Source organism: Halictus rubicundus, chromosome 2 (assembly GCF_050948215.1).
Source record: "Halictus rubicundus isolate RS-2024b chromosome 2, iyHalRubi1_principal, whole genome shotgun sequence".
NCBI lineage: Eukaryota > Metazoa > Arthropoda > Insecta > Hymenoptera > Halictidae > Halictus > Halictus rubicundus.
This window is the reverse complement of record NC_135150.1, coordinates 17,665,575-17,682,532: the sequence shown is the minus strand read 5'-3', so window position 1 is coordinate 17,682,532 and position 16,958 is coordinate 17,665,575. Positions and strand designations below refer to the sequence as shown.

General features: G+C 43.5%; 1 protein-coding gene across 1 annotated transcript in view; it reads left to right on the top strand.

Annotated features, from left to right (window-relative positions):
* The window catches only part of LOC143365473 (organic cation transporter protein), a 568,421-nt gene that overhangs the window by 201,732 nt on the left and 349,731 nt on the right, over positions 1 to 16,958 (top strand). The gene's annotated exons all lie outside the window — the stretch shown is intronic.

Here is a 16,958-nt window from a genome sequence, read left to right as displayed (position 1 = left end):
GCGAACATAATAGGGTTCTATTCCGGACCAGGCTCTCTTATCTGATGTGCCCTGACCGGCTTCCCCCGGGACCGACACTTATATGGAGCATGTAGCCGAAGCCACGCTACCATCGACCCGGCGCGCGGCGTTTTCCTTATTGGCTCCATCCGCCTGCTCTCCTGCGAGAACGCTCTCCGACGAGCACACCCGAAAAGGGACTCGATGGGATCCTCCCTTTGTCCTCCCATCCCCCTCAAGACCCGCCACGGTGCCCGGCTACCGAAACAATTCGGTTACTTTCTGAATACGTGGACAACGCGGACACGCTTCCTCCTGCGTGCACCGACGGCAGCCATCTTCTTCGAATCGCGGCGGCTACGGTTATCTCGCCCACGGGTAAATTGAAAGGGAATTTCAACCTAGTTTGCTACCCCCGTTTCGCCCTTCCCGCTTCTTAAAGTTCTGATTGGTTATTGGCTGGATTTTCAAAGAATGGGTCAGTGTGCATTTCCATTTGGTTTTCAGTCGATTGTTACACTTTATCTAGCGGTAATGGTAACTAGACTGCGGATCTTTATGCAAAATAAAAGTTTTTTGCGACAATTACAAGGCACTGGAAGCAAATACAAATTTGTTCCTTTTTTTTTTTACTAATTCTGATACGTTGATATTCATATATGAATAATCTTACTACTAATAATATCAAATGTCTAATAATATCAAGAGAAAATTTTATTAGATCGATTTGCTTCGGATAAATTGTTCATTAACATCTGAAATTTACGCTGAAAACTTGAGCAAGATATTCATAATTTGCATCTTGATTATTGGCTTTCAACAGACTGTTATCATTAGCAGATGTAATGGTTATTTGGTTCAGAGGACTGGAAATTTATGATTAGTATTGTTTATGGGTCACTGAATCCGTTAGGAAACCTCTTGGGAGAAAATTGTAATAAGAAGAAGGTTAGTCATCGATTTTTGATGAATGAAAGGGAATGCCTGTTTGTACACGCACGTTAAAAGATGAACATTTCCGCAGATAAATTATGTATCTGGTCTAGAGTAATTTCTGGGATGAAATTTATCTTTTTAAGCAACTATTTTCTTGAATGAAGTTCTTTCATTTTGTGGAAGTTTTATGATTCTCATTTCAGCAACCACGTTCCAGGAAAATTTGTTTTCCTAAAATGGAATACTGTCTGAACCACCGTCCACCATTTTTCGCTAGTCAATGAAAAATATTCGAAAATTATAACGCATCGCCGATGCAAAAACGATGCATAAGAGTTGATTAAAAGAAGCTTGTTCGTAGTTCGTGTTATATTTTCCGTCTCCTGTTTTATCATCGGCTCTTTTTTCGCGCAGATGTTTTTTTTTTTTGGTTTTACGTGCGTGTAGACAATTTTTGCGGCGTCAGCTGTACGATGAAAAAGTCGGATCAACGGCGGTTCGACCGCGAAATTTATACGATTCTCGCGGCAATAATGACGGCGCTTTTCTGTTTACGAATTCAAGGATTGCCGCCGCGGGAAACCGTCGAATTTATGTGTCTCTTGCGTGCCACCGTCGAACAATTTTCCCACAGTGAATGTAACGGCCGCGCGGCTACGCGAACTCGGGATTTTTTCATATTTTGCCTGCAGGCCAATTGGATTTTTTTCCTCGGGGCGACGGCGCGCATCAAAATTCCGCGCGGCGGCAAGATGTGTTGATTCGCATCGGGCCGAGAGAATCATCCGAGCCAAATGTTCATCCCAGAAACACATTCGTTAGAAAAATATGCTGCCATCGAAACCTCGAAACCATTCGCTAAAGAGAAATTTCTCTATTCCAGTCAGAAACTCTTCTCCCACTATTTACAATATTAACACTTTGAACGCCCAACTAGAAACCCCGAAAGTTTCATAAAATCAAAGTAAGTTATTTAATGAAATAAAAATTGCAAAAAATTCAATGTATGATACTGAGTAAGCCTCCAACTTTCTTGCATGTTACAGATCCTAATCAAGTTTAATACAATGAATATATCAACGTAAAAAGTCATTTTAAAAACTGCACAAATAATTCCGTCACCCACGTATGGTTGACGCGGCGACGGACGTGTTAAAATAGAATTCATACCTTATCCTCGTTTCAATTAAGTTTTATTGATCTCTCGAAGGCTTGTGGGAATAGATATATAAAATTTTGTTAGTTTTGATTTTTTAGTACTTGTTAATCGAGGGATAGTTTTCCTAAGAACCACCCTAACACTAAACCTACCGACACTTCACATTCGATAAGGCGGCTCATTTATTTGAGTTGGCCATGCCACATTGAGAATAGCATTTCTTTTATACTGATTGTTTAGGTTTAATAAATACCGTATTATCTCGCGCGGCCAAATTGACCGGCCGTGGTAGGTAGGACAAGACACATATATTTCTTGGAAAGAAAAGAAAATAAAACGAGAAATAAATACTGAAAAATACATTGTATACATACTTTAAGAAAAGTCGTAAAGATAAATAGCGACGATATAATGTTGTATGTACGAAATTGTACCCAGAAAAGGTCAATGTGACCGGTCATGGTGGGAATAGTGTTAAAGAATTATTTTTCTCCATCCTTGAAGAGTGATGAAATATTTTGGAAAAAATGGGCAAATTAAAGCTGATATACAGGGTGTTTCGTCTAACTCGAGCATCTAAAATATCTCGCTTGCTTTTTATGATAGAAAAATATTGCAGAGGAAAACATTAGGTGGTTCAGAGGGGCAAACATTGTGACGAAAAACATTTGTTCAAGGTCATATTTTTTGAGATTTCAAGAGTCACCGAAACTAGAAGAATTTGTATCAGTGTTTACAATTTATTGTGAGCGTGTTTACAGACATTCATCAAGGTTCAAGAACATTTCTTGAAACCCTAGGGGGATCATGTCATCGTTATTTCACTATTTACATCAAGTGTCCTACTTTTATGAAATTCTCGTACTCAAGGTCACGTGCATGTCATAATATTACAGGTCGTTGGATTCGTCTTGACCTCGGCTGTCATATAGCGAAGATAGAAACATATCATTCCATTTAAAAAACTTCGATGTCCTTGAAATCTCAAAAAAATATGTTTTTTCTATCATAAAAAACAAGCGGGATATTTTAGATGCTTGAGTTGGGTGAAACACCCTGTATATTTTCTATTTGCATTGGGGTTCATTTGAATATCTGAAGTAGTTGTTCAGAGAAAATTAATGAACTTTAGGGGGTTGCACTCCATATCACCCTTAAGAAAAGGAGTGGTAAAAATCAGCAAGAAACAGTCGAATACAATAATTTCTACGGACCCAACACTATTCCTCTTCCGCTACCGATTGATTTAATTTATAAAATTAAATTTTCGAAACTTTCCCTTGCTATTTTCGAGCCGAGTAATTTCCCGCGCGAAAATAGTAAAGTCTCTCTGCCGCCTCTTACACAGTGCTCGGCCGCGCAAGGAAATATGTACAATTAGAGGAAGCGCGAAAGCAGTAAACTCCAAGTTAAAAATTAAGGGGCACGAAACGAAGCGTGGAGGAGAGTTCAGCGGGAATTTTTCGGCGGAACATTGGCAACGAGGCACAATGCTGGGAACGCGTGCCAACACAGAGAGGCCATGAAAGAAGTCGAGAAGGGAATTAGCCGGTGGCGTGTTTAATCACCGAAATTTCCCTCGGAAGCGAGCAACCAACTGCTGCGAGGTAACCGTGGGGCTGGTGTTTCCATTTCCGCGAAACTCGCGCACCGTTAGTTGATTAAACAGCTCGAAGCTACTATTCTTATAATGGAGCGTAACCGGGCCGGCGAGTATCGAAGTATCTCTAATTAAAAACGATACTCCACTGCCGGACGACAGTGCCAAAAAGAGCATCGGGTACAAATTCGAAAAGAGATTCGAGAGATACCCGGGGGCGCAAAATTTAGTCAAAGTGGGAAAAGCGTTGCAGCTGCGCGCAGCAGCAGCAGCTCGACTGCAATTAGTCGGCATTTATTAAACCGAAAAATTTATTCGCCGTTCCCCGGCCCTCTCCCCCACTCCCGACGGTTCTCCAGCCAGGAGTCGCTAAATTGTTTCGCATTCTTGGCCGCTGTTAATCGAATTACCCGAGTTTCGGCGCGAAATTCTGCAGACGGCGAACGAATTAAGGTCGGCGAAGGGAGCGGGACGTACGCGCGCGACGGAAAGTCGGGAACCGTTTCGCGAAGGCCTTCCTCACGTTTCCGGATCCGCGCCGGATCAATCGAATTACCAACGGACGAGGAAAACGGCCGAGTAATTGCGGCCCGGCACCGTAAATTTGCCAAAAATCGCGTGCCTGTTAATTAAACCGGACCTCGATCGACCCCGGCGAAGATAGCGCGGCCCCGGCCGCGATTTTACGAGCTTTAATTAACCTTCGGTCGGTACACTGACCACCTTTTTTGTTCTCCCAGCCGAAACCGGACTCTCTACGCCCACCGGGTACACTTTCGATCCTCGTTCCTGTCAGTGCGAGACCCGCGGGAATTGATTCTTTCGACGACGGACACACGCACGTAACCCGGCTCGGACGCTATCTGCGCGAGACAATTTGTTTGCGGGACCCGGGTCCGATAGCAACATTCCCGTTACACAAACCACATTATTTTATTGATAAACGTGCCCGCGCTGCGCAACGACTATTTTGTGCCCGGCTATGCAACGGGAATAATTTAAATGTAAATGTCGATTGGAGGAGACCCGGTTGCATGATTAATAGCGGACGATAATGTTAGCTTGTAACACCGAAACGAAACTTCCCCCGGGTTGGTTAGTTCGATCATTCTTTTTTTAGGCTTTTTGCTTATGAATTTTAACGCGACCTTGTTGACCGAGTTTTTTCCCCGAATAAATGCCATTTTTGGCCGGTGGATCATGTGGAGTCCGTTCTGACGGTTGCTATCGGAATTTCTTCACTAGTTCACTGTGGACTTTATGAATTTATAGTGGACAGTATCGCGTGAACATTTCAACAATCTTTTAGGCGAAAATACGTCGAATTTTTATCTCGACAAATACACTTAGGAATAAAACTGGGCAAGTACAAGTTTTAAAAAACGAATTAAAGGTCGCCTCGTCCAGAGACTTCTATTTGCTAATTAACGGAGTCAGTAAAATTTCCTTCGACTTGCAGTCTAGCCACAGTGAATTCCGAATGAGATATTATATAATTATTCTCCATAAAAAGGTTAAGAATTGCTTAACACTTCATTTGCCTATTAAAAATTGAAATAATTGTACTGTACCAAATGGAAGCTTAAACGTCTTCTTTTGTAAAATAATCCCAAACCAAATTATTAGATTACGCTATTGAGGGTAAGTCGTTGATTCATGATTGAGCTTCTGTTGCTGTTAAGGGATCAATCAAAGAGTCCTCAGTTATGGACCCATAGACTTCCAAAAATTATGGAATTCAGTGAGTTGTCGATATATGTCAACAACACGGGTCTTGTCAGCGTCGTGTATCGTCCAGGAGACATACTCGAGTCGTGTTATGTTTACCGAGGCCTCTCGAACTTCGAGGCCCCTCACAGGATATACCCCGCGGTGGTGGGGATAATTCCGCGACATTTATCATCCAGGCGTTAGCGTCATATATAAAGAAATCACTGTAACTGCCGGTAGATAATATGTTAAGTGGTAAGGTGTTCTCTTAGATTACGAAGTCTGCTACTAGGATCTTTCTAAAATAAATTTTCTCATATATCTTTGAGCATACAATCGAATACTAAATAATTCAAATGTTTTACAAATGATAAAATACAGTTTCGGAAGTTGGTGTACAGAGATTTTATTGATCTCAGAACTACCAAGCCTGTCAAAATGGCGGATTTATTTTTTAACATTCGTGCGGTTATAGAAATATTTACTTGAGAAATTTTTTAGCATACCTCTTCGCTCGAGTACATGTTACCAGAAAAACCCTATGAAATCTGAATAGATTCCATGCTGTTATTATAAAGGGATTAGGGCACGGTAGTTCCAGCGTTAAGGGTCAACTTCGAGGCGAGTTTCGCCAGTATTTGCATGAAATCGAACACGGCGGCGGGCGATTTCGCGGAACGATCTAACAAGGAAGTTCCCGTTTGGCAGCCCATAGGTCCCACAGCGCGTTACATCGTTCGCGAAGATTCCCTCGTCAAAAACAGCCGGCCGTGTCCCGACGCTATCGGGGTGTCCTTAATGTCGAAAGTTTCGCCGGGGCCGCTCCTATCTGTGCCAAATGAACGAATTTGCCGGAGTTAGCCGTGATAATAAAGTTCTTCCTTTTTTTCTTCTTTTTTTGGTCGGCCTCCCGTCCGTCCCCCCTCGGGGACCGGGCGATGGCCAGGACAAACAACAGAACGCGGGAAAAGTTGCGGACAGAGCGGGGCTTGCGGCTGATAACGATTGCTCCGCGAAAATAAAGGGACCGGCCGAGAATAACAGCCCCCGCAGTTGTAAAGTTCCGGCCGAACGAACGTATATCTGGCGATACTTGAGAATTACGGCCCCCCTAATCTGTCGATGTAACGACTCCGCGTATTCCTCCAGAATGGCCGCGATAGAACCGCCGTTCCGCTTGGGAAACGAGGATTTTCAAACTCCCTTCTTGAAAATATAAAAAACCAACCCATTCGACTCCTCCTACGATTCAATACCTTCTCGACTTCTTTTGTCATTGGACGATAGTTATTTCCGTAGACAGCAACTAATCTCCATTCTTCGACCCTCAGCACATTGCACGTAACACTTGTCACAGTGAACTGTCAGTTGAAGCTAGTAGCTTCCATATAAATGCATGTAAATTATACGTAGACTGCTGATCTTTATGCGTTCATAATAAAATTGAGTAGATAAAATTTGAAATAGCAGGAAAATTCTAAAAATTTCGAATGTTAGTGTACTATTTCTCATCTATTATAATCAGCAAGTGAAGAAGTAACATTCTAGTTGATTTATATTTCTCGTAATCGATGCAGACAATTTTTATTTCCCTTAAATATCCGCAGTCTAATTATAAGGTTTGAGTAAAAATCTTCCCAGCATTAACCGCTAGGTTTACGGAGCACTAAAAGTGACCATTTTACACGACTTCATAAAAATAACGAGAATGTGTCAACTCAAATTTTTAGCCATTTTTAAAACAATATAATTCCTCATGGATTACAATCTCAATGATCGTAATTTAAAAATATTAGAACGTAAACCTTGCCCGAGAGTGCACTATAGTAGCTTCAGAAAATTTCCATCGACAGAATGGCTACAGGGAAGATTGAGAATGTTTCCAAGCGCTTAATACAAATTCTAAGAGCGAGATTCTAAAAGATTCTATTGTGCGGGCGTATTAAATTTTACGTTAAGTTTTAACTTGAACGGGGCCATTTCAGAAAAGTGCCATTCGTCACGGGTGGTGCAAGGTCACCTAAAATTCGCATTTTACTGACCTTGTCGGACAATTTTTCTCTTTCGGGGACGAGCAGCACGACGCTCAATCGCTGGCAAACTTCCGCAGGGCCAATCGAAAGTTCGCAAAGCAAAAACGCCGCGACGCTGGCAGCATTTCCGGCGACCTTGCCGGGCCATTTGTCTTCCCGGGCTCGGTGGACGTTTCAATCAAATCGGAGAGCAGCTCCGGAACTAGAGATGACTCTATGTACAAGGATTCGGACGTTTTCCGGCATTGTTCGGGAGACGTGAGCCTTTCCTCGATTTATAACATTTAATAACTACGAATATATGTCGGTAAGATAATGTCTTGAATTCCTACTCTAAAACGTCCCTGAAAAGCAGCAAGGTAATTAAGAAACGTTTAACAAGCTTCTATCTAAAAAGACTCTGTTACTCAATTCATTTTTGACCAAGTTCAATGACAATATGCAGGGTGTCCCAAAAAATGTACACACTGTTTAACGGGTCATAACTATCTGATTTTTCTTTCTTTTCAGGATGTAATTAATTGGAAACAATGAGTGGACCAAGATTCAGGCTGTGTATACATTTTTTAGGACTGTATTAACAAAATGTAGGTTCATTTCAAGAACTATCCCAAAACATCCTAAAAAGCATAAAAGTGGTCCTGAAAGTAGAGGCTCAATTGGTACAGAAAATTTCAATCACTAAAACCGGAGACACAAAAAGTAAGTGATTAAAGAACATTTATTCGACAGAGAAGATCGGTAACAGAATTCTAAAACGACACAGGCTCTCTAAATACGAAAAATAAAGTCTGAGAAGACAGCTGGCGAAATGAAGGTGGAAAGTAAGGCACGGAAACGGCGTCCTCGAGGAATCCTGATTTAAAGAGGACCTCCCAGTCTCTCGACCACAATGATCTCCTTTATTCGAGGAAACGGTGCCTACGAGCATCACAAACTGCTGCAGCGAGCTCCTCGAAGCATTTTTCCCGTGCTTGTTTCCGAGGCGTGCGACAATTAAACGATGCGCCGGGGACAAAGGGTTGCGCAGGATAGGGGACGTTGATCTGGCGAGGACAAAGCGAAGCCGTTCGCAGGATCCTGCCGTTATCCTTCGGCGAATGGAGTCAGCGGACCTTAGAGGCAAGCACAAAAGAGCGCGATCGCTCGGTTAACTTATCTGTCCTTTTGCCCGGGGAACCACCCCATCCTGGCCCAGGTCTCTCTCTCTCTCTCTCTCTCTCTCTCTCTCTCTCTCTGTCCCCTTTCGCGATCAAACGCGCTCAATGGTCGCGTCTTTCGCTCGCGCGAACGTCCACGTGTCCTCCCGGTTTGTCATTGTGAGATGGAAAACGGTCCCGATCGCACGGATACGGGACACCCGTCAGGTGAAGCTCGAGGGTTCCGATTCTTTTTTCCTACCCGAGACCCGGATCCTTTCATAGAGCTGTCCGCACCGTGCAGAGGAGATAGGGACGCAGGAGATCAGCCAGGTAATCCTGTCTAGCGGACGGAGAAGATGCCAATTTTTGATAGCTCGGAGGCGCATAGAGAATTTTGGGAAGCCCCAGGTAGAGAGGGGGCTCCTGAACACATGCAAATTTTTTTAGCACAAGAAAACGTTCACGTGAAGACGGTTCATGCCCCTCCACCGTATTTTTGGGACAAGCAACCCTCAAATCGATCAATCAAAGGAGAATCAAAGGTAGAAAATGGTCAACATTTTTTGATATTTTGATGCCGTTACACTTCGTTGTAACAATAGTTGCAGTGGTCGAGTACAATAATAGAAGAAGCATTAGAACAGTCTCTGAATTTTTACCATAATATTTCTTTCAGAATAAACTCATAAATAACGAGAATGTTTAAGTTCCTGCCTGAAGCTAAACAATTCTGTAGCACCTTCAACCTTCAGAGGGTGGCCACTATGGTGCCGAGGACAAACTTGGTAATTTCGTGTAACATGTTGGTTGCATATTGTATTTTATTTGTATTTGTAATAGAGTATTTATAAAGAAAATTTGGTTTTTCAGCGGAAAAATTCCGGCCCTCCAAAGGTTAAGCCTGCTACAATGTTTTCTAGTGGTTGTGAGGTGTTTGAAATTTAGATTGAATTTGGTTGTCGTTCCAATATGAATCTGATCGTGCGCATCTATTCAATAATTTCCTACAAAGTTGTCGCCACTATATTTTGACTGTTCTGACATCCCTGGTGTCGACACAGTGTCGACGCGCAGAGCCGACATGTAACGCGAGACAGTCGGTCTTTTAACTCGGATATTTGCAGCCGTTAAAATCGCGACAATGTGACCGTCGGCGATTTCGCAGTTTCGTTGATTCCTAGCGAGATCGCGCGGGGTTCCTGCGTGTTAACATCTATGGAAGAGGATTGTGATAAATATTTTGTCGACGATTCAAAAAATTTGATATCGAATGCAGCGAACCTTTGTCAAGTTGTAACGAGGACACTTGTTATTGTGTATGTGAGGAACAAAGTTTTTTATGCAGCTACTCGTCTTGGAGCTCCATATTCTAACAATACTATGCCTCGACGTCTTCTTATGAGCATGGATTTGCCTTTCGTGCCTGTCAGCTCCTGTCCACGACTGTCCGGGCCCGTCCGTGTCCCGTCCGTGTCCCGTCCGTGCCGCGTCCGGGTCCGACCGTGCCGCGTCCGTGTGCGGCCGTTCCGCATGCGACGTGAACACGAGCAACGCGAAACGAACGTCGCGTCATCGCTCAACAACTGATTTTATTAAGTCTCGAATGATGGAACAATGTTCTTACGGCCCCGTTTGTATACAAATTTGAGCTCCCAGACAATTGAGCGTTCTACAACATTCTTGTGCAATTTCTTACTGTCAAATTCGTATAATCTCACGTTCCAAATTCATCATGTTCATTTTCACCCTTCGTGGGATTGAAGAATTCGCATCATTTTTATCGTCGCATATTCGGTGCACAGTGAGGCACCGAATACACACCGAGTATTGTTAATACCTACTTATATGGTTAGTTTATTCAGATACTTTGTATCTAAAAGCAGTCATTTATGTGCCTTCGATAACGATTTCTCGCAGCGTGTTTCGCGACATGTGAACCTGCGTCATCGAAATATTATGACGTGTACGTTGTCCGGTCGCGTCCGATCTTCCATTATCTGAATCAATCAGTTATGCATTCGGAATCGGTCCGCGGGGCTACTCCGCGGTGTTCGCAAGTAGGATCAATACTTGATAACCGGCCGCGCGGACGCTTGATAGAATAATGAATGATAATGCGCGATAATTATTCGGTTAATCGTTCGACTTAATTATTGAAATTGCACGGTCAATCGTTGGGTCGGCAGTGGCGCGATAATTAATGGCGCGTTTCTGCCGGCCTTATCGCGTCGCGGCCGAACTTTATATTCCGCCGGCCAATTCCGCTAATTATCGGCCACTTTTAAACCGAAGGATCGAATCATTTGACGCGGGCCATACGCGCTAAATTGAATCAAAATTCTCGGCCGGAAAGGAGCTCTCGACGCGGACACTGCCGGCGACCAAGCTGTCCGACACAGTAACGAGAGAGAAGCCCGACAAAGAGAAAGTAAGAGACAAAAGGTAGAAAAAGCATCGAGCTCGATCTAATACGGGCCCGAAGCGAAATTGAAAATTAATCGTAATGATCGCTCCGGAAAATTGAAACACCGGCTCCTCTATGAGTCGTCCCGTTCGATCCCTTTGCTCGCCGCCGTCCGCACCTTCTTTTTTACGGCAACGGATCCCTTCTCTTACACTACCGGTTAATACGATTCTTCGGTAATTTCGCGCCATTCCGCGCGAAACAGCCCGCCAACCGAATGGATCGGAATTGTCATTCAAGGTCCACCAGATAATGAAGATGGAAGCTGAGAATTTTCTGGAACACCTAGATGGCGCGATACAGTACGAATCGATTTTCCCGGGCGGAATTGCAGACGCAATCTATTTCGGTATCGGCGATTGTGTCTTAATCTGCCTGGAACTAACGTCTTCGTTCTTCAATTTACTATCGTCTGTGCGAAAGCGACGCACACTGTTCGCACATAGTACTAGCACGTACCGTTTCAAAACAAAATTGTCCTCTATTGATCACTTGTTTATGTTGTCTGTCTTTCAATATAAGATTGTACTATTTAGTCAAGTGTCAATCATCGTAATAAGAGATACTATATCGTAGTACAATTAATTGTATAAAATGGTGTGTTCTTTAGAGGAACGAGTAAAAATAATTTTTATTTATGGAGCCGATGAGTGTGCTCGTCGAACTGCTGCCACGTTTAATGAGAGACATCCTGATACACATGTTTCTTTTACGTACGTGTTACAATTAGTTGCAAAGTTTAGGGAAACAGGATCTGTGACAAATATAAAAAGAAACCAGCCAAAATTCATAAAAGAAGCCGATCGAATCGAAATTATAGGACAGTTTAATAAAATATAAATATATAATATGAAATGGAGTTGCATCAAAAGATATTGGAAGATGACTTTGACAGGCGGATTGAGTTTTGTGAGGAATTAACAAATATGATCAACGTCACTCCTAATCTAATTCAAAACATTTGTTTTAGTGAGGAATGCACTTTTTCCTTAAACGATGCTGTAAATCGTCATAACTGTCGTTATTGGAGTGACGAAAATCCACATCTTATTAGAGAAAGCAATACTCAATGGCCGGAAAAAATAAATGTTTGGGTAGGCATTTTAGGAAATGCTATTGTAGGTCCTCTGTTTTTCCAAGAGAATTTGAATGGCAATCTGTATTTAAATTTACTGGACGACATCGTTGATCCACTTACAACAGATAGTCTTGAAAACCAAAGAGATGAAAACGGCAATTTTTTGTTAAATGAAGAACTTTTGTACTTCCAACGCCACCCAAATAAAAAACTGATACTGCTCCCCTCTTTCCCTCTCAAAATCCTTGGACTCGTGATTTACACTTGTTTAACGTCTTTCATACTTTTCGAGATATTCGGCTGGAAAGTTTTCAAATGAACAGCCTGTATACATCACCAGGTGATAATGTCAACCTTCAGGGGGCTTACGTCTAGCCACGTTCTGATTGGTCCGTTATTTTCGATAATAACTTTTTAATAAAACCACGGAGTATATTTCCTCAAAGTTACGTCAAACGACCTGAGGAATCAGTTCTTTCAAGGACATACAACACTTTGGGGACACACTTATACATCATTTACGACTCTATACGAACAAAGTTCTTGAAGAGCGTACAGTGAACGGATGCAGAACACGACAACGAGAGAGAGAGAGAGAGAGAGAGAGAGAGAGAGAGAGAGAGAGAGAAAGAGAGAGAAGGAGAGAGCAAAGTGAATTCTTCGTGGCCAGACGGAGAGTAGGATTCTGCGCGCTGACGATGGAAAGCTTTGCGGGACAAAGTGGCCGGGGACGAGGGACACTTTCTAAATAAAGTTAACTAAATATCTAATGGACTCGCGGTGTTTCGACTATTTGCGCGGTAGGCGGCACGGAAGCGACGACAATATAAACAGGCGAGCGCCGCGCCGGGCGGCGTCAAAGCGGTCGATGGCAAATTAGACTGCGCTCTAAACAAGGCGCAAGCCTATGTTAAGGCGCACGGTACACTTAACCGGTCGCAATCACGGGCCAGAGTTTACCTTGTCCGGCCTGGAATAGGGTTAATGCGCCACACGAGCGAAATTAGTTTCGCTAATTTAATCCTGATAATGCGCTGATGCCGTTCGATTAATCGTCGACGGACCGGCGAGCTTCGATTCCATGGATCTCACGATCTTCCGACATCGATCCGTCGGGATTCACGATTTATCGGAGGAAAATCGATCCCGGAGATCCCGCTCGGCGATAAACTCGCTTGGATTGCTCCTCACTGACACAATGAACGCGAGATCAGACGTTCCCCTAAGCTGTTCTATTTCTCGATTAGCGTCTTCGGTCCTGAACGCCGCCATCGTGAAACGTCTTTTCGAGAGACAATTGATTTGGCTTTCGAGGTATGCTGTTACACAATCACAGGACACGTAGGATGCAGTAAAACGAACGTTCGAATGCACTTCCGCTTGAGATACTGTAAATGAATAGACGGAAAATTAGCTATTACCAATCGATAAATTGTTTGACAATGATACGACCAGTCCATAATAGCTTTTAAGAGTTAACATAGCGGAGTTGATGTATTTCTCGTCGGCGCACCGTAGAGTACATCAAAACACACCGTAATGGATCATTGCTATTACGAGTATATTATTGTACCGCGGGACATGATGCGCGTATTAATGGAACATATTAATATTAGTTCTGTGCATTTCGGTTTATGCAGTATGCTCAAATATGCGTATTAATAGCTGTGGCATCGCTGATCAGCGGATGCTGCTCTCTACTATTGAAACCCTTATCTCGATAAAATGAAACGCGGAATATCATTAGAAATTATTTTATCCACGATGGAAACTGGGCCATTTTTTGTCTAGTAAATGTCTTGAGAGACGTTGATTCATATTAAACGGGGAAAAATGATATTTAGAATGCCCTCATCATTCATCCATTTATTTATCAGTTGAACGACATCGCGTGTATACGAAGTATCGTTGCAATTTGTATTTTGAGGTGGTTCATTATTAGACATTTAAAATAGGGTGGATGAAATTTAAAAGAATTTTCATACATTATTTCCATCTGTGTAAAATTCTTAGAAGATAAAAGAAATTTGTATCGTGCTTTACAATTGACGAGGAAAATTTGTATTTTGCATGGAGATACGGTGTCTAGCAATTACCATTCACTGGGGAATCCCTGTCCATTTATTAGAAATTGATGATCATTTATCGGTCGTCTGGCGCACGAAGAGGACCTAGAAGATGTAAAAGAAAGCTAAAGAAGGTTTTGGAAAATAAAAAGACGATGTAGAAGATAAAAGATCGCCAATTTGCGGAGCGCTTCGAGGACTCTAAGGGTTCTGCTGCACCGTTCCACAGATTTTTGGGCGATCGAGAGCGTAATCGCACGCATAGTCTGCGGGGTTCCTTGTTCGCCGGCCATCTGTCTTGCGGGAACGCGTCGTAAACGGGGGGCCGGCGTGACGCCTTCTGCCGCATACGAATTTTATTACGTTTTACGGGGCCATTTGTCGTTGGGACCCGTTTATCGGTCGGAACCTGCACGCGAGCCAGTCCGCGCACGTTCCGAACTCGTCATCAAAGAATTGAAACCCGGAACGTGCGCGACGTGCCTTTGTACGCCGCAATAAAAACTGTTCGCGCCGCTTCGCCGCGTCTCTAACGAAATTTTCGATCCTGATAACGTAACGGAATTGCGACCCGAATCACCCAAAACCCCCACCCCACCTCTCGAACCTCGTTAATTCCTGGCTGTCTCTTTACACGTGGATCGATATCCTTTGCCGCCGAACGAAGACACGATTTAACAACGGCGGTGATTGGTTTCCCCGGCGTCTTCGTTGTTGTCAAGAAAAATGCAATTACAATCTCATACGATTCGCCGGCAGAAGCCGCTTACCGTCGTTTTTTGCCGGACACAACCGCGGGATTAGTCTGCGCTCGGTTCATAGCTACGCAGAGTGAGAGAGAAGACATTCATCCAATTCTGAGAAATCAGATTAACAGCATTATTCTGCGAATTTAATCCGCACAGTTTACGGAAATATTAGGGCTACCCATAAGTAATCAATTATTTGCAAAGAATTTGTTTTGCCTTTAGTTCTGTACCGGTCGTTAAAGAGGAAACACGTATTCTTTTACAGTTTTCAAGAAAAAGTATAATTTCTTTTTACAACCCTTTAATAAAATGGCGCTGTTCGTACCATTCGAGAATCATATTCGTCATTGCATACTTTTCCATTTTCATGCGGGATTTAGTGCAACGGTGACAACAAAGAAAATTTGAGATGTTTATGGAGATGTATAGAAGGTCAACAAGTGTCAACGTTGGTTCAGAAGGTTTGCTGCTGGTGATTATGATCTCTCTGGCAGGCCTCGATGTGGACGACCAGTTGAATCTGATAATGGCACCCTAAAATCTCTAGTGTAAGCTGATCCAAAATTAAGTACACAAGAATTATCGAGAAGCCTTGGATCCACATGGTCAACTATACACAGGCACCTACACGAAATGGGAAGGCATATAGGCAAGGAGTATGGGTACCGCATCAATTATCTGAGACCAACAAGATTATTCGTCGGTCAATTTGCACTTCATTGCTATCCAGATTTCGTAGAGATCCATTTCTTAGGAGAGAATGGATCTTAAGATCGGAACTTCCTCATTAGGATGACACTTTAAAGCCTGATCTACAATTTTCATAGTCTTATAATCGCCGCGAAAGCGTCAAACCAAGACGAAAGTGTTTACAACCAGATTTGCTATAAGTCGTTTCGGGAGCGGCTCGAGACTGATCAAACCGACTTCCAGCCGAATTCCGGTAAACGTCTGCTGGAGTAACATACGTGATAGGGGAACGTTCCTGAAGACATTTTTGGACGGTGGACATTTTTGGTTTTTGGCGGCATTACGAGTCACGTTCGTTTGTCGCAGCCGCTCGGCGAGATAAATTGTCGCCAGCGCGTCGCGCCCGATCGGGGAACTTTTTAATCTTACCGCGGCGAGAACGAGCAGATGCTTTCAAGCTTTTTGCTCCGGCAACCCCCTGACACCCCCGTCTAAACCCCGTCGAGCTCCCGTCCGCCGATCGAGCAGCGAATTTTCACTCATCGCCGGCCGAACTTTTGCTCGAGAGATTTCGAGCAGCCCCGTCCGATTTTTCACTTCCGCCTGCTCGCTCTTTCTTCCTCCTTGTCCGGGCCCTTACTCGTCCGTATTAACGACAGGTTAACCGGGAGTTCACGCTTTTTTCCCCCGGCGCCGTTGAATCGCGTCGCGCCACTTGTCTCCCGCAAGAAAACCGACGTCCACGCTGAACGGACCTCCACTTTCCGCGCCTCGACTTTTAAACGGCACCGCCAACCCCGCGCTGCTCTTCTCTTCTTGGTTCTCCGTTGCGGCCCTTTTCCTCGGGAAAAGACCGATGTAAAGGGGGAAAAAAGTTTGCTCGATGATGGTGGCTCGCCGAGGACCGTCAAAGGCAAACCACCCCCCGGCCGGAAGGCGGCCAACTTTAGTTGCGAATGAAACTCTGCGATTTATTCCCATTGATCGTCCCTTGAAACAAATTTATTCCCGACGGCTGCTTGGACACCGGATCCACCTAGGAAATGCTTGGTGTAACGATTAATACTAGGTGTCCCATTCGAAGTTTCGCAAATAATTATTTCATAAACTATAACTCGTCAAAAATATTTCAAATGAAACATAATCTATTTCGGGAGAGACATCTTGTGGTGGTCAGAAATCTTCTGTAAGTGGACGGGCTTCCGTTCAACTAAGCTAAATTTTTAACGGCACTAAATGACCTTGAATGACCTTGGAAGACGTTATAGCGAATTAGGTTCCGTATAGGGAAACATAGGTCACCTTGGAATACCCAGAAAAGATTTGTGACC